At 39.6% G+C, this 17,511-nt stretch overlaps 1 pseudogene; it reads left to right on the top strand.

Annotated features, from left to right (window-relative positions):
* The first annotated feature begins 4,493 nt into the window (after nucleotides 1-4,493).
* Nucleotides 4,494-7,682, top strand: LOC108924269 (gastricsin-like; annotated as a pseudogene).
* The last annotated feature ends 9,829 nt before the right edge of the window (nucleotides 7,683-17,511 follow it).

Below are 17,511 nucleotides of genomic sequence, written 5' to 3'. Positions count from 1 at the left end.
CAATCAACAAGGATTATAATACAGCCTAAGGCTTCACTGTACCCCATTTCTAAAATCAGATCTACAATTACTAAAAGATGGACTCAAAGGCAAATATAAAACCATAGAGGTTTAAAGATTTTTTTTTAATTATGTTATATCAAACAAACCAAAACCAGTTATACAAAACAACCAAACTTTGACTTGAATCTATATGCTCTCCAGACTGAGATTAGCCAGAAACATAGAGGCATCATGATGGACATGACTTTGTTATACACATTACCAGTGCTTTCAAGTGGTAATATCAGAGGATTTATCATCTGCCTCAAGCATTTCAGGATTAGTTCAGCAGTTGATTAGTTTAGAAGATTAGATTAGTTCCTATCCATTTTATGAGCTGAAGCTGATTTATGGTACTGGTGTGTTAGATGTCGGAGAGGATTGTAGGTTCCTGTTTGAATATCCACAAGTGCAAATTTCATGTGCATGGTTATTTTGACTGAATTTTCTTGGCCATTTTCTGAGGTAAAATTGTTCTGTCCTCCTCCCAGAGCAATTCGCAACACCTGTCAGCTATTTGTCCAAAGCCTCCATGATCCTGAGAATAAGGAGTGAAGAGAATGGCAGGGTCACAAGCCTTTCATTCCAGTCTACAGGGCCCCTGTTTGTCTTTATTTGGAGGAGAAGAGAGCATCAAGTAGAGTTCCTTGTTATAGTCATCTGTTATATAATTTTGGGTGGTCAACCAGACATAACACAAACTTTTTTCTTCTAATATTTTCACATTTGGGGGGCACGGTGGCACAGTGGGTTTGGCTGGGTCTTGCCCTCCGGTGGGTCTGGTGTTTGAGTCCTCCTTGGGGTGCCTTGTGACAGACTGGCATCCTCTCCTGGGTGTGTCCACTCCCCCTCCAGCCTTTCGCGCTGTGTTGCCGGGTTAGGCTCCGGCTCCCTCTGACCCCGTATGGGACAAGCAGTTTCAGATGATGGTGATGTGATGTGTGTATTTTCACATTGCAAAATTTGGCCGCCCTAAGAAGTATGACGGCAGATCAGGAACAACAGGAATGATTACAGAGGCTATTCATCTACAACAAAGCCAACACTTAAAATTTCCCTCAGTTTTGGGTACGACCATGTGGTAAGCTTCCCAGATTCGTTTTATTTGTTTACACTTACAGATTATCAGAAGTTGTGTCCAGTTAGTGAACAATGACATTAAGTATCTTCTAGGACAACTATCCAAATAGAAAACCTAGACACCTCTCTGTAGGAAATTTCAGGACCTAATGGAGAAATCCCAGCAGTAGAGAAATCCCAGAGTACTTATAGAATGAACCCTAAAGTTTCTAAAGATTTAGTGAGATGAACATGTTTGAATATGTACAGTAGTGCATGAAAATGTGGTAAGTTGAAGACAGGGCTATTTTAGTGAATAAAGATAAAGGTAGAAAGAAAAAGGACCTAATGTCACTATGTCCTCAGCTGTTACTAGGGAATAGCGGGTAGTGTAAGAGAGCTGTCTACTTGCAGTTAGAACACCCCGGGTTTGATCTCTGTCCCTGCTGCAGTTCCCTTAAAATTGTCACCTTGAATATCCAGTGTCTGAACGGGGTCAACAACTCTAAGCAGCCTGCACTGCAAACCTGAGGGTATATTGCCATGTTCTTCTGAAGATAATAGTCCAATCAATCTTAATTTTCTTGTTTCAAATCCTGGATTTTACTTTAAGACAGGAGGATTTACCCATGTAATCTGATCGTCTCTGCAGCATGCAAGCAGTCCCTTTTTCACATAAACAAAAAGTTTTATTTCTTTTTTCTCTTACAAGAGGTTAACTCATTAGACTTCAATTTTAGTAGCACAATTTGTAGGGCTGAAATACTTAAAATTGCTTTTTTTTCCTCTCTTCTTAAAAAATCAGCAAGGTCCAAAAACCCCCAAAACAGAGGATGGTTAAACTGTCCTTCAGACCTGTGATTACATGCCTCAAGATTCTTGCCAATTGAAAAACCAGGCCATCATTCCTTCTAAAATCCCATCATCATCTTGCAGTGCAGAGGAGGCCCACCACTCCTGCCCCCCATCAAGACAAGGCAAAGTACTTAAATATGCTGTGAGTAGCATAGCCAATGCCCAAAGGCATCATAACAAGGAGGAACTTGGAATAAGACTGGAAGTTACCACACGGGGTTTTACTTATTCACATCAAAGACCACTTGTTGAAGGAAAGCGCCTAAGGGTCTTAAGCAGATAAGCAGAAGCTCAGTGCACATGGTGGTATTCCAAAAAGACACTTAATGACTGGAAGCACTGTGCTGGTCTACAGTATGGGCTCATATTTGCTTTATTATTTTGTACAGGCACTTTTTTTTTGTTTGTTTTTGCTATAAACAATACACCGTCCTAAATGTATTCCTTTCCTGTTGTTACGCAACTCTCTTATAGATGATGACTGGTTAACCAGGAGGTGTCTGTCGTAGGTTCACAAATCCAACTCTAGAGTTACTCGAATCAAAATTTTCTAGAAAGGTCAAGATCAACAGAATAACAAGAAATTTGTACAAATTACAATAAATATGGACCACTATAAATACAGAGTCACTGAGATATACAGTAGTACCTATAGTTTAGTATATACTTTCCAAAATGATTTCTATATTTTTCTGCATTTAATTATTTACCTGATCCTTTTCTCCGAAACAACATACAATTTTATGCCCTTACAATCGTTTTCCCATTTATACAGTTAAGTAATTATTACAGTAAGTACTATACCACCCTCAGCAGGAGGTGGAATTTAAAACTGGGTCCTTTAAGTGTAAAGGCAGTGTCTCTAAAAAACAAAAACACACTCAAACCACAAAAGTGAGTGAAATAATGACAGTACCCAACTTTCTTTCTCTTCAGGTGCTTAACAAACCATTTTCCCCACCATGGGTGGCTTAAGTTCAGTTCATCATCAGTACACCAATAGTTCTTTTCAAACTACTTGATGAATGTAACAATTGCTTTTTCATATCCAACCATTCTCCATGATGTCACTACTTTTACTTATTATATATCTAAAATAAAGGATTGGCATCAAAAGGTGCATGATATGAAAACACAAGCAGGAACATAAAGTAAAAAGTGATCCCCAGGAAATAGTCTCTGAAAATTAAGAAAGCTGTAAATCAGAATAAATAATAGTATTAATAACAGTGATGTAATTGTAATAGTATAATATAATATTATTACAAGAATATTCTATGCATGTCATAGTTACTACTGACAGTAATAACTCTCATGCTTCTTCTTGAATATTGTTATATCAGTTGTTGTTGCAAGCACATAAAACAAAAGAATTAGGTAAGATTCCAAACAAAAACTTTAAATCCATCGTTTTAGAAGCCAATAGGCATTTTAACAGTCCACACTGCGAAAAATCACTAGTTTGGATTCTTTTTGTGGGGCATGTAAACCAGAAGCATTTAATACTTTTTCTGTGATCATCAGTCGTAACAGTGAACCTCTGTGTAAGTATGTGGAATTACTGACTTTACACAAATCTCACCTGTTGACACGGACCGTGCAGGGCCTAAATGCCACTTCAACACCAGTGGAGAGCCGGATCGGGGTTCTGAAGAGCCACTGGAGAACAAGAGCATTAATGTGAGGCAAACAGAGAATTTGGAAGCGATGACTTGGATATATTCGGTCATCAAGGACTGACACCCCTGTAGGTGAGAGGTTCAAACAATAGACGTATTGTTTTATAGTGCTATGATTGATATTAAAAGAGAAGGGATTTGGTTTTCGCGCTTAGTATTTTAAATGTGGGGAAAAGTTTAAAAAAATATAGACAGCCATCTGGGCTTATCTGAACTCATGTGTGGAACATGGTCGCTAGGTATTTTGAGTGTTGTACTTCTTTGCTGTGGCTGTTAATGACTGGGTTGGCCTTATTCGGTTTTCACACACACCTTAGAACCCTGGCTCAAAAGGCAACAAATCTGATATTACAAGTTAGAAATGATTCATTTCATACTATTTGTTAGACACCCTGTTTTTTTTCTTTTTTGAATTTTTCATCTTATCGATGAAAAATAAACAGGTTCCTGCACATCAGTGTATTTACCAGCATATCATTTCAGTAAGCACAAAGAAACTGGTGCAGTCTGAAAAAATATATATTTTCTGCATGATGATCAGCAGCTACTTTCAGAAAAGGAACCAGTAAGTGTGAAGAACTGTTATCTGGTACCAACTACTTGGACAAGTAAACAGTTAAGTACTCATGTATTCTTAATATCCACACATTGGACTGTTATCAGCCTGACTTAAGCTGATAAATAAAATTTGATATACTGTATAATTTTTGCACTTGGATACCATACTCACAGAGTAATTTTTTTTGTTATGTATGATTCTAATCTTATCTTTGGCAAAGAAATGAGTGCTGAAAACATTTTAAAACTGAACTTGGAAACCCAAGAGAGCAAATAAGATACATTAGGACTGTTTCAACTATGAAAAGATATAAAGGCAACAGTTCACCACATTCTGAGCAGAATGCAATAAGCATGTTTCTGATTCTCAGCTTAGTGTGTGTGGCTCTCACAGAGGGACTCGTCAAGTAAGACTTTTTCTGAAGATCTCTGAAAGGAGACAGTGAAGTCATTGCAGGAGATCTCAGTCATGGATTAATAGAAGGATGTTAACATATTTCTGTAGTATCTGATGTCTTCCTCTTCACCGTAGGGTTTCTCTGCTGCCGCGAGGCTCCCTGTATGAGGAGCTGAGACAGCGTGGAGAGCTGAAGGAGATATTGAAGTTCATGCAGTACAGCGCCGATGGGACCTACAGTGAAAACCTGGTGAACCAGAATGATGTGAGTCCGAGACGGAAAAATCCGCAATGAGACGAAATTCTGGACTTGGTCACTAGTGGTAATGTTGTCTGGTCATCGGTAATCTAAGTGCCCTGAATATGACATAGTCTTCAGCAAACATACCTTTTGCAAAAGAAACAAAAAATTACTGTGCCGTGAAAACAGAAAATGCAGCCTTCATTTTTGATGTAGGCAATATGAGCAACCGCAGTATTGTTACTGCTCTTAATATTACTGAATGCATTATGGATCTCCACAATGTTCCCTTCCATCATTCCAGATGTCCTACTTTGGTAAAATCAGCATTGGCACTCCTCCACAGAGCTTCTATGTCCACTTTGACACAGGGTCATCTACTCTCTGGGTGAACTCTGTCTACTGCAAGAGCGACGCCTGCCGTAAGTATCAAGTAAACAACTGTAGTACTGGTAATTTGACTGATTATTTTTACAAACATTATGACAAAGCTGCCCCATTAGAGAGGAAAAAACAAAAGTATTGGCACCGTAACTGTTACATTAATTTCTGAAGACACCTGTCTGATAAACAATCGATTTAAAATCCAGGGTTGTATAAATAAATAGACATTTAAAACATTAAATCAATGTGAGTGCATTTAAGTTGTTACATGAAAACAAGGCTCTGTCAAAGAACTCATATCAGAGTTACATGACAACAGTAATGTAGTAGTATATGGTGCCATGAATGGCACATTGGCACAGCAAGCAGCGCTGCTGTCTCACGGCGCTAGGTTGATGCAAGAGGACGTGATTTTGAACCCGATCTCAGTCACCCATAGTGTTTCACTGGTGTATGATGAGTAACTCATTGTAAGTAGTGTACTGTATATAGCGGTGTAAGTCACCTTAGATGCGTAAGGTGTGGGCTGAAAACACTACATAGTGTTCATTGGAAGTCACTTTAGAGATAAGCGTCTGCTACATGAAGTAACGTAGACAGAAATAAATAATGATGTAACAAATACGGAGGGGGTGCGGTGGCGCAGTGAGTTGGACCGGGTCCTGCTCTCCGGTGGGTCTGGGGTTCGAGTCCCACTTGGGGTGCCTTGCGACGGACTAGCGTCCCGTCCTGGGTTTGTCCCCTCCCCCTCCGGCCTTACGCCCTGTGTTGCTGGGTAGGCTCCGGTTCCCCCCGACCCCGTATGGGACAAGCGGTTCAGAAAGTGTGTGTGTAACAAATGTGAAGTAATAATAGGTGCTTAAGTGTGCGTGCAGTAGCTCTTATTAATGGACTCACTCTCAGGTTGTAGCTCATCTGCCTTATTCTCCCAGAGCACCACCCACTATTCAACCCTCATAAGTCATCAACATATCACAGTCATGGAAAGGATTTTTCCATCCATTATGGAACAGGGAGTGTAACCGGTGTCATCGGCTATGACACAGTGAGGGTAAGTGTAGTGATGCAATCCATCAGTGAATATCAACTTGAATATATTTAAACAAACACACACAATTTGCATGAACTTCTGGCAGCTTGGTGGCCTGACTGTCAAGGACCAGAAGATTGGCCTAAGTATTACAGAGCCCGGCAACCACTTTGCCAAGCCTCTCCATGATGGTCTCTTGGGCTTGGCCTTCATGCCTGACCAATATACCATTGTGGACACAATGATCAAGGAGGGTCTTCTGTAAAAACCCATCTTTGCATTCTATTTGAGCAGGTATGCCTTAGTCATTCATGCTAGATTTGCCACAAGAAATAACATAACCATAGTTGGAAAAGGTTCGGGTTTCTTCAGGTTTTTCAATAATTTGTTCTCCTTAAGGGTGCTGTGGGCATTGGATGTCTTTGTGAAGCACAGGATTTTGCCTTCCATTTGTTTTAGGAACTCAGAGAGGGGCAGCGAGGTGGTTTTTGGAGGCACAGACCCTTCGCACTACACTGGAGAGATCCACTGGGTCCCTGTGCAGAAGAACAGCCATTGGCAGCTGGTGTTTGAAGGGTCTGTCCTCTCAGCAGAGAGCTCTTTGGCTTGTAGAGTTGTCCACTTGTACCAGTGAAAGTTTTGGATGTTTATGCAACTGAATTAAAGAATAGCCTTGATCGAAAATATAAATGCAGTTCCTTCCTCGAATGCGACTCATTAATGTTTTTTGGTCACCAATAAGTAACTTTGAAACAAGAACTTGCTCTTGTTATACAGAATACGCACTAAGAAACTCTGTTCCACCCATCTGCTCCCCTGATGATTTGCAGGTTTCAGGTGAGCCATAGGTCTACTGGGTGGTGCCGCCATGGCTGCAGTGCCATTGTGGACACAGGCTCTTCCCTCCTCATGTGCCCTCCTCAGTATGTGGACAAGCTGCATAAAATCCTAGGGGCCAGGAAGGACGACAGTGGCGATGTGAGTTCCACTCCATCCTCTGCGGCTCCTACCAATGTTGCAGAAAAAAACACCTAGACTTCTAGTAAATACTGCATATGAAAGGTGCTAATTCTCCACTATAACCCTGTAAACTTTCTGTGCCCAGTATGTCTTCAGCTGTGACTATGTGAATAGTCTGCCCACACTAACCTTTGTCATGAATGGAGCCTACCTTCACCTGGAACCTTCTTCCTACGTGCTTAAGGTGAGTGGATAGCTACACAGGCTACTTTACAAATTCTGCACGATAGCTGTTGGTGCAATGATCCATGATTTTGTTTACAGTCCAATGGCAAATGCAGGAGTGGAATTAAGGCATCCTCCTCATCTGACCGAGATGGAAGGCCCTACTGGATTCTTGGAGATGTCTTCCTCAGACAGTTCTATTCTGTGTTTGATCAAGGAAACGCCAGGGTGGGCTTTGCTACGCTGGCTTAAAGGTCACTGTCAGGATGAAGACCGAAGAGTTTTGTGACAAAAACTACCCATATTAAAGCAACAAAGTGAAATGCACAGGTCACAGATTTTTTCTTTCCGATGTCTCTGTAATCACGCTAGTAGTATGAATTTGAGTACATTTGCATAACGCACTAATCAGTGATGTAACCTGGATTGAGACACCTTCATTCAGGTGACTCAACAAGAGTCGGTCAGACCCCAGCCTGCGTCCAGTAGCACTACCTTGAACCCAGGGCTTACCTCAGCCACCACAGCCATCTGCATGCCCCTCCACAACCTCAGTAAAACTTTCGCAGCCTCCCTCTTCTATCTGCTTATGATGCCTAACATACGATAAGCCCTATGCAAAGACTTCGCTACAACCTAGGTTTGATTAATTGCATTTGCTGATGCAAAGTCATGCATTACCTGAAATTCGGTTTTCTTCATTGTTAACATGACATTCCAAAGGGGGAATAAAATTGACATTTCTAGAGGAAATATTGTCCCTGTCCTGAAAAAACAGCACTGTGAAGCCACAGTCTTCTGTAGAAGAAGTCAGTCAACATATATTCATTTAGCCAAAACTTTTCGCTAAAGCAACTCATAACATTAAGCTACCTACAGATACTTAACTATTTATACAACTGAGCAAAATTACTGCAGCAGTTTAGAAAGAACCTTGCTCAAGTGTACAACAGTAATAGGTAAGATTTGAACCAACAACCTTCAGATCCAAAGTTCTACCCACAGCATTCACCAGTCTGTTGCCACAGTCAACTACATTTGCAATCTATTTAAAGATGTCACACATGAATGTAAAAATACAGTAATCTCTAGCATAGTTTCTGTCAGATGCAAATAACACCATTTCAGTGATGTCAAAGTTTGGGGGCATGATGGACAACAGCACAAAGCACACATGTAGGGAAAAGTCAAAGGATTAAGACGGGGCTGAATCACTGGAGCCAATTTGGACTCCTGGGTTGATTAGAATGTATAACACATTGCAGTGCCAAGCACTGGGGACAGAAGGAACACTACAGTAAAACTGCTGCAAAACACAGAGAAAGATAGTGTCTAAAAAGCAATCTGACAAGTCACAAAGCAACAGAACTGGGGCAAATTGTTCAACACACCTAAAGATAAAAAAATTATTCAGACACAAATCTGGAACTGAGTTGAGATCATACCTGTTAAACAATGGATCAACCTTCACGCAACTACTCCTGTACTATAATGTCAATGTTTATATACATTTTTTAAAAAATTAAATTAGTAGGAAGGAATCATCGATATTCGGATAAAGTTTTATACAGCTACTCGTGATGTACATCAATTCATATGGTGGAAAGAAACAAACTAACTGCACTGAAGAATCACACGTCTGCATCTATGTCTCTCTTTCTGCTAATGAACACATTGAGTTTTCGATGAGATGTACAGTACATCACTTTGGAGAAAAGCCTCTGCTAAATAAATGTAAATGTAAATGACACCTCATATTTCTCTTTTCTTCTATCATAACTCATCTATGACACAGTTTCATCGAAAACGATGCCAACTAATTAAAGCTGTTCTAAGTAACTGTTGTGTCTTTTTAAAGCTCATTATCTACTGCTGACATTCTCTTTGTAAGAGAGTTTCTGCATCAGTGACTTCAGCCCTGCATGTCCGAGAAAGAGAAATCTGTGTGTTTCATTCAGTCAACTTTTGGCTTCCTGAGATCCTCCCAGCACTCTGTCTTCTTGGTTTTGAATGATAGTTTTGTATGCGTCACAGCCATCCACTCCCAGTTTATTGCCGTACACAAACGCTGGTGGAGGAAGACAACAAGCTTAGCTCATTGTTATTATGCAAGGCGATGCCTTGGTGTGCACTGACTTATAAAATCCCCAGAGAATAAGCCAGGGTTTAAAATAGACCAGTAGCAATCTGTTTTTGATGGGTTAATCATTACTGATACCAGACTGACAAGGATAAAACCAAATGCACACAAGCATTATCATGTTTGATGCTTGATGTTATGCTACCACCACTTTTAGATTGTTTAAGCATTTCTCATTGAATTTCTCTACAAAGCACTTTGTTTAATCATAGCCAAAAGCAGAGTCCATGCAAATATGCATATTAAACCGTGAATCTTGGGTATTTGCATATTCGAATACACATTATGCAGAGTCATCTCTTTATTCAAATAAAGTGGATTAGGTTGTATAACACAGATGGGTGTTTTACAGACACAGAGTGCTATTTCTAGCAAATAGAAAAAAATGACAGCTGATATAGTTGTGTATATGGTATGGAGACTGCGTGTAGACTTCCCAGAGAAACACTGCACACAGGCCACACAGTTCTCCTTAAAACAGCAGGAGATTGGAATGCCTCTGTGAGTTGTGGGAAATGCACATCAGCCCCGTGTCTTTTTAGACACTTAGTGAGATGCCCTGCCAGCAGGCTGTCAATGCTGTGATGTGTCCTGTGATGGTAGAAGAGCCGAATTTCAGTAGCAAGACTCTTCAAAAACCAAGAAAGTAAAAAATACTTTTGAAAAGCATACCAAATAAAATCATGTTTGCAGTTGTCTCAATAGTTTTCAGTGTGCTGGGAACAGATTTTTGTCTTTAAGTAGTCATGACAGATGAACTGGTGAAATATAATCACATTTCATATCAAGTTAAACTAGAACCTTTAGATAAGGGTTAAACCTCATGCAAAAGCATCCTTGTATTTTCTGGCCACCATACCACATCCTTTGTTCTTAAGTGACTCACTGTTTTTCTCTTTCTTTTTACTTCCTCGGTTCTCATTGTCTCACATAACACTGAACACACTGTAATAATAATCACTACAAAATATACTTTAAATGTGTCCAGTCAAAACAAATCAAAATCTGGTCCACAGTTACTGAAACAAATCTGATCCAAACTTACTCCTGACTCATCGATAGCCCAAAACAATTTCTGTTCCTGAACAAAAGTCTTCATTAAACACACAAAATAACAAGTACAAAGATGGTTGAATGACTGCAGCAAGTTTCGTGCAGTGTAACTATCACTGCAAACCTCCTTGAACAAGGAGCCAGGTTAACAGTCGTTGGGACTGTTGTCTCCGGACTGAGAGGTTGAAGGTTCAAGCCGCTTCTAAAGCTGTAATACCCTTAGCAAGGTGTTTACCCTGAATCATGCATTTAAAAATGGTCAGATTTTATAAATGGATAAATCATTGTAAGCTGCTTTCAGGAAAAGTGTCAAAGAAGTAACATAATGTACAAATGGAGAAAAATAAATGCTCTCGGATACAGCATAAAATGATATTTAGACAGAGCATGCCCTTACCAGTGATTTGTCTCAGTAATTCATGCATCTTTTGAACATAATCTCATTCCACACATTTTATTGTTTAGTAGTTAAGTGGCTGCTGACCCCAGACACTGGTTTGCCTATTATTACACTGTGGCTGAGCACCAAAGCGACACATAAGAGAAAGGCCCCACACATTGTCTCCACCCTTTAATCTGTTTTGTACAGCAATAAATCCAAGACAATCTCAATAACTGCTTACCCTTGCATTCTGCAAGTCTTGAAAGATCAAGGTTATGTATTTGCATGTTCTTTTACTCATGTTGTTATTTCCCCATATTTACCTGAAAGAGCAATGGTGCTTTATTTCTGTTTGGACAAATAAGGACAAAAGACATCCCTTTATTTAGGGTTCTGTTACATATATATGCACAAACTGAATGCACTTTTTTCCTCTAAGAATTTACTCAATGTGATTTATGTCATCATGTTTTCATTATTGCATCTGAAGTTGTATCAAATAGTCAAAGAACTGCATGCATGTCTTATCAAAAAATAATTGTGCAAGAAATGTAGTGATGATGTGATAATGTTAAGACTTATGGGAACTAACTCGTTTTCAAGGGAAAGAATTAGGCCAGTGGTGTCCAATGTGTAGCCCAAAGGCCCCTTTTCACATGATCCTGCCTACACGAACGTTTGTAAAATTATTAATAAACGCTTTACCTTCCATAAATACCTTCTAATATCTTTTACATGCTGTAGGAGCAGCTGGTAACATAGTGGTTAGGCCTGTGAACTCGAGGGTTACAGGTTTGAATCTTTCCTCCAGCTGTAGCACCCTAAGATACATACCCTAAAAACTGCCCCAGTAAAATTAACTAGATGGGTAAATAATTGTAAGTGGCTTTGGAGAAATTGCAGGACCAGTTTACAATAATCACTGTGGCCTTTGCTACAACAAGATTATATACTCCTGTAGTAGGTCCATTCATTTTTTATGTTCCAGGCAATATTACTGCTAAAACATTAATGAAATATCAGTGTGGAGCAGTGCTTGTAAATATTTATCTCAAAAAATGGTAAATTGCTTTGTATTGAAGTGTGAGCCAAAAGAACAAATAATCATAACCAGAAACTATTATTAATGACTTCGCCCCAGCAAGTTCAAAGGCGGAAGCTGAGGGCATGCCAAGTTACGTCCCACTGTGTGGTGTCACGACACGAGAGAGGGATAAGCACTGTGCAAGAAACTCTCCTTCTTTCATGCTTGTCAACAACATGTGCAAAACACACAGCTCCCACCCCATCCTGACGCAGGTAGCTGTGGTCTCACGTCTCTGTGAATCTTAGGAATTCCCCCCAGCGCCCCCCTGTCCCATTGCCCTCCCCTCCCACAAAGGACTGTAAATCTTAGCAATTATTTCCCTCCCACACCAGTCATATTCTTCTCCCTCACCAAAGGGATGAGCAGAAACATGCATTTGTTTGTACGTTTTAGAATCTGGCAGCAAAAGCACTCCAAACTTTATAGTCTTCATCAAATGTCATACCCAACCTGAACTCAACCCAAGGAATCTCTACCAGAATACAAAAGATCCATTCTCAAAGGAAACATAAACCAGACTTACATTTGAACCCAGACCACTGACCACATAAAAACTCAGACCCAAAGACTCCAGTAAACTCAAAATGATAATTGTATAAAAAGTGAATGTAGTATAGTATTTTACTTTTGTGTATTTTTGCATGAAGGAGCATGAAAAATATTTATTCTGCAACCCAATAACTGGACTGAGGCAAAACAGAAATGAACAGCTACAGCATTATGACAGAAAATAAAGACTTGTCCAAATGACAGTTTGGTCATTCTGGATCCATGAGGTATTTTGGCTCAAGCTTCCAGGCAATCGGTGTCTTGAGCCCTGAGAGACATGTTGCGCAACTCTAAGAGACCTCTGACCACTCTGTATATTGACCATCTCCCCACACGCTGGCACTGTAGCATTCTACCAAGGAGGACTTTAAAAGTTAGCTGATGGAGAGGGAAGCTGTGGAATCTTGCCCAGTATCCTCTTGCTTAGCTGGCTGCTTTAATCTGTGTTCTCTAGTTATTCATGATCGTCTTTCTTGTTCTGTTTTCTTTTACAGTTCAGTCTCTCATATAAGGGGGCAGGGTGGTGCAGTGAGTTTGACCAGGTCCTGTTCTCCAGTGGGTCTGGAGTTCGAGTCCCGCTTGGTGTGCCTTGAGACGGACTGGCGTCCCGTCCTGGGTGTGTTCCCTCCCCCTCCAGCCTTATGCCCTGTGTTGTTGGGTTAAGCTCCAGCTCCCCATGACCCCGCATGGGACAAGCAGCTTCAGACAACGTTGTGCGTGAGTATCTCACATTGATCACTCTAAATAAACTCTGTTCTTGAGACCACCACAGTTACCCATCCCATATGTTTTACAGTCAGCTTTCTATTTGATCCACATAAATACAAAAAACTGCCATTGTGGACCAAAACCTAGTGGGTCATAGATACCCAAGTCTTTCCAAACTCATGTGCATCTCCAATCTGATTATAGACACTAATCATCTATAAACAGAAACGATAACAGATGTGTAACAAGGCACAGCTAATTAATATGAACAGATATTATTACTTTATTAAGGAGAAACAAGAGCTTTATAAAATAATTTTGTTTCAGATATGGTTGAGGAGCTTCTGTATTAAATCTGAGGGCATATTGACATTTGTTGACTAACCACTCATTTAAGCCAGTGTAGTTAATTCACTTTATAATATGGTGCTTGGAATGATGCAGCACATACCGGGGTGAACAAAATAATGGACATGTCACATGAGGAGTTAAACTTCGAAGTAACTAAATCACAGTTAGAATAACCACAACTAAAAAGGTGAGTCATGTCAAGTTGATGGCCAATTAGGAGTGTTTCTCAGTTATGAAAGAGGTCCGACATATGAGTTTTCAAAGCAAGTAAGAGTGGTCCAAAGTGCTTAAATTATTGGTAGCTTGATCACAAAAAATGTTAAATTATTTAACGTGTGAAGGGGAACAGTCTAAAAATAATGACACCGCATACAAATCATGAGCACATTGCATCAGTAAAGGGAGACAGTGGAGGCAAGTTGAAACTCATTGCCAGGAATAGATATACATGTCATAGGATAGCTGCTAAACGCCACAAAATTACAGCCTAATAAAATTCCCACAGAATTTAACCAGCACCTATCTGACCCAGTGTCAAGAAAAACAGTACGTCACGAGCTTCACAAAGCTTGAGTTTGTGGCAGGGCTTCCATGGTTGGGTCCAAGACCACCACACAAAGACACATGACCTGGTGTAAGGAGCACAAAACCCAGACCCTAGAGCCATGGAAAAAGGAACACGGTCTGATAAGTCATCTTTCGCCTTGTTTCCGACATCCAGAAGGGTTTACATTCACATTTACATTTATTCATTTAGCAGATGCTTTTCTCCAAAGCAACGTACATCTCAGAGAAATACAATTTGTGCATTAGGAGAAAGAGAGACATAGTTTCAGACTTAAGTAAAGTTCGGTTGCTTCTTTCCACCATATGAATCGATGTACGTTACACGAGCTGTATGAAACTTTATCCGAATATCGATGATTCCTTAGCTCATTTTGTTTACGTTTGTAAATATCCAAAGAATGCCTTCAATCCATAGTGTCTGTTGCCAACTGTTAATCATTGTGGGGGGATCATAATGGTGATTTACGTAATCTTGCATATTGTTCTGTGTTGCACCACGGTCCCGGAGAAACAAAATTTCATTCGACTGTATGCTAGTTATATAGAGGAATGACTGTAAAAACCCACTTGAACTTGAACTTGTATGGGCACTATTTCATGGGACTCATGTCTATTGATTCTTCTGCGTGGTTGTGTAACCAGTGTGGAATTTGAGGCTATTTTACAGGACCAGGCGCTTCCTATAATGCAAACACTTTTCCCTTATGATGTTCCCATTTTCCAGGATGGTAATGCCCTGACACACACTGCTGAACAAATTCAACAGTGATATTGTGAAAACTGTGATGAAGTCAAATGCCTTGCATTTCCTTCCCAGTCATGACATCCATACTTTTTGTTTTTTTAACTTTGTAAGAAGTTCTGGAGCAGAGTATAAAGTAGATTTCTACCACCTCCATCCCTCAAAGAACTGGGGGCCTTTCTTCACGACAAATGGTGGAATATCCCACTACGCACAGTTCAGGACTTGTATGACAGCATTCGAAGAAGAATTGAAGCTGTTCTGAAGACAAAAAGTTGCCCTACTCTTTATTAGGTCCTTGATCTTAATATATTGTTAATTGTTTTCATTATTTTGTCCACCTTCTATATGAAGAAAGCGATAACCCAAAGATGCAAAGGGTATAAATGTATTAGTGAACAATGATCTCACCGAAAGAGCCACCTTTAGAAGTCTCTGAATTGATCATTTATGACTATAAAAAAATCCAAAATGAACAGCCAAACACGTTAATATTCAGCTATCAATTTCTTTTAGAAGTACAACAATTTTTCAATATAAAAAAATTATAATTACACCTGCTCATAGTCTTACATTTACATAAATCTATTAAGCAGACATTTTTCTCCAAAGCCACATACAGCATAGAGGAAACAAAAGAATATTTCACACTACTAAAAATGAGCTGTGCAGGGTCTCAGCAGTGTATACAAGTTGCACCTTTTTATCTGTACTTTCACATGAGCTCCTATCTGTGTGAGAAGACATCTGGATAAAATGATGTGAGAAATTGAGAACTGTAAAACAGTATTGCTCCATATTGCTATGAACATACACCCAGTTCCCCTCCATTTCAAGAGGATTATTTTATTTCTGCACACTGTATATATTGAAGGTTCTAATATGTATATATTTATCTATACATACAAATTTATAGGAGCATTCAAAAGTTTTGAATCACCTGGAAATCTTAATTTTTTTGACAGAATTAATACTTTTTATCAAGGTACCATTAAATTCTTTCTAAAATACAGGCAAGACATCATTACTAATGATGCAAATGAAAATTAATGCTTGAAATGACAGATTTAATTTACTAAATTAAATCAGATGTAATTTATTATTCAAATATGAATGCTAAGCCCCATCTTCAGCAGCAATTACTCTAGTGTCATAATGGTAAACTGTAATGGTAACGGTCCTAATGGTAGAGTGACCTTTGTAATTGTGTTATTTTGCAGAATGCAAGTAAATTGTCCTTGCTTAAGTTGCAAAGTACTGACACTCCTAAAGATCATATCTATGTTAAAGAAAAATGGCCAGAATAAAACATCGTTCTCAAAAATACATGTCTTTTTGGTTTCTGGCTGTACTTTCACTTTGTGAATAAAGGTTATTCCATAATTCAGATCACCAAGAAACTGAGGATTGCAAACAAAAGGTGTCCACTACTGTCTTTAGAGAAGAGAGCAAACCAGACCAGACCAGGAAAGAAAAACAAGTGGAAGGCTCAGATGGACAAAAAACATGAAGTACATGAAGATAAGTATATCGCAGGGTGATATTTCAGAAACAGAAGCCATACAGATCCTCAGTCGGCTGTTTCCTTAAATAGTACATTGTCATCTGCAAATGGGGAACAGATGACTCCGTAATGCTGGTCTTAGAAGCAGAGTTTCAAAGAAAAAGCTATTTCTGAAACCGGCAAATAAAAAGAAAATGTTAAGACGGGCAAAAGAATACATTCATTGGACAGTGGATGACTACAAAAGAATATTATGGACAGATGAGTTTGTGTTCCCTGTTGCAGATCTCAGTTAGGACATGGAAATGACTGTAAAACAATTGCTACTAGCAGGTTCCACAGGGAGCCTTGGCCTGCTTTCCCTTTTCGTCCTTGGTTCTAACTACAGAGGAGATGCCAGTGTGACCCTCCATGTTCGAGGGAGGACTCCCTCCGTCGACTGTCTATGGTTTAGGGAACCGGGGGACATGACACATAGAATACCAATTTCAAATAAAAGCTGAAAAAAATGCATTGCATGTCTGAGAAAATTAATTTCCATTTTAATACATATTTAAACTGTGACATAAACTTTGGCATTTGAAAATATAGAGTAAAATCCTGGAGTCAACAATGCTTCATTAAAAAGGAAAACTACAAATATTAGGCAGCAGTTTTGGCCTCTACCTGCGGGGTTTGAGTCCTGCTTGGGGTGTCTTGCGATGGACTGACGTCCCATCCTGGGTGTGTCCCCTCCCCCTCCAGCCTTGTGCCCTGTGTTGCCGGTTTAGGTTCCGGTTCACTGCAACCCCGCTCAGGACAAGTGGTTATAGACATTCTGTGTGTGTGTGTGCTAACTATAATAACCCATTTATACAGCTGAGTCATTTTACAAGAGCAATTTAGGGTAAGTACATTGATCAAGGGTACTGCAGCCAGAGACAAGACTCAAACCTGCAACCTTTGTATCCAAAGGAAGCAGGTCTAACCACTATGCTACCAGTTGCCCGTGGTCACAT

Source organism: Scleropages formosus, chromosome 21 (genome assembly GCF_900964775.1).
Source record: "Scleropages formosus chromosome 21, fSclFor1.1, whole genome shotgun sequence".
Lineage (NCBI taxonomy): Eukaryota > Metazoa > Chordata > Actinopteri > Osteoglossiformes > Osteoglossidae > Scleropages > Scleropages formosus.
The sequence above is the reverse complement of the archived record's forward strand: the minus strand, read 5'-3'. Positions and strand labels throughout refer to the sequence as shown.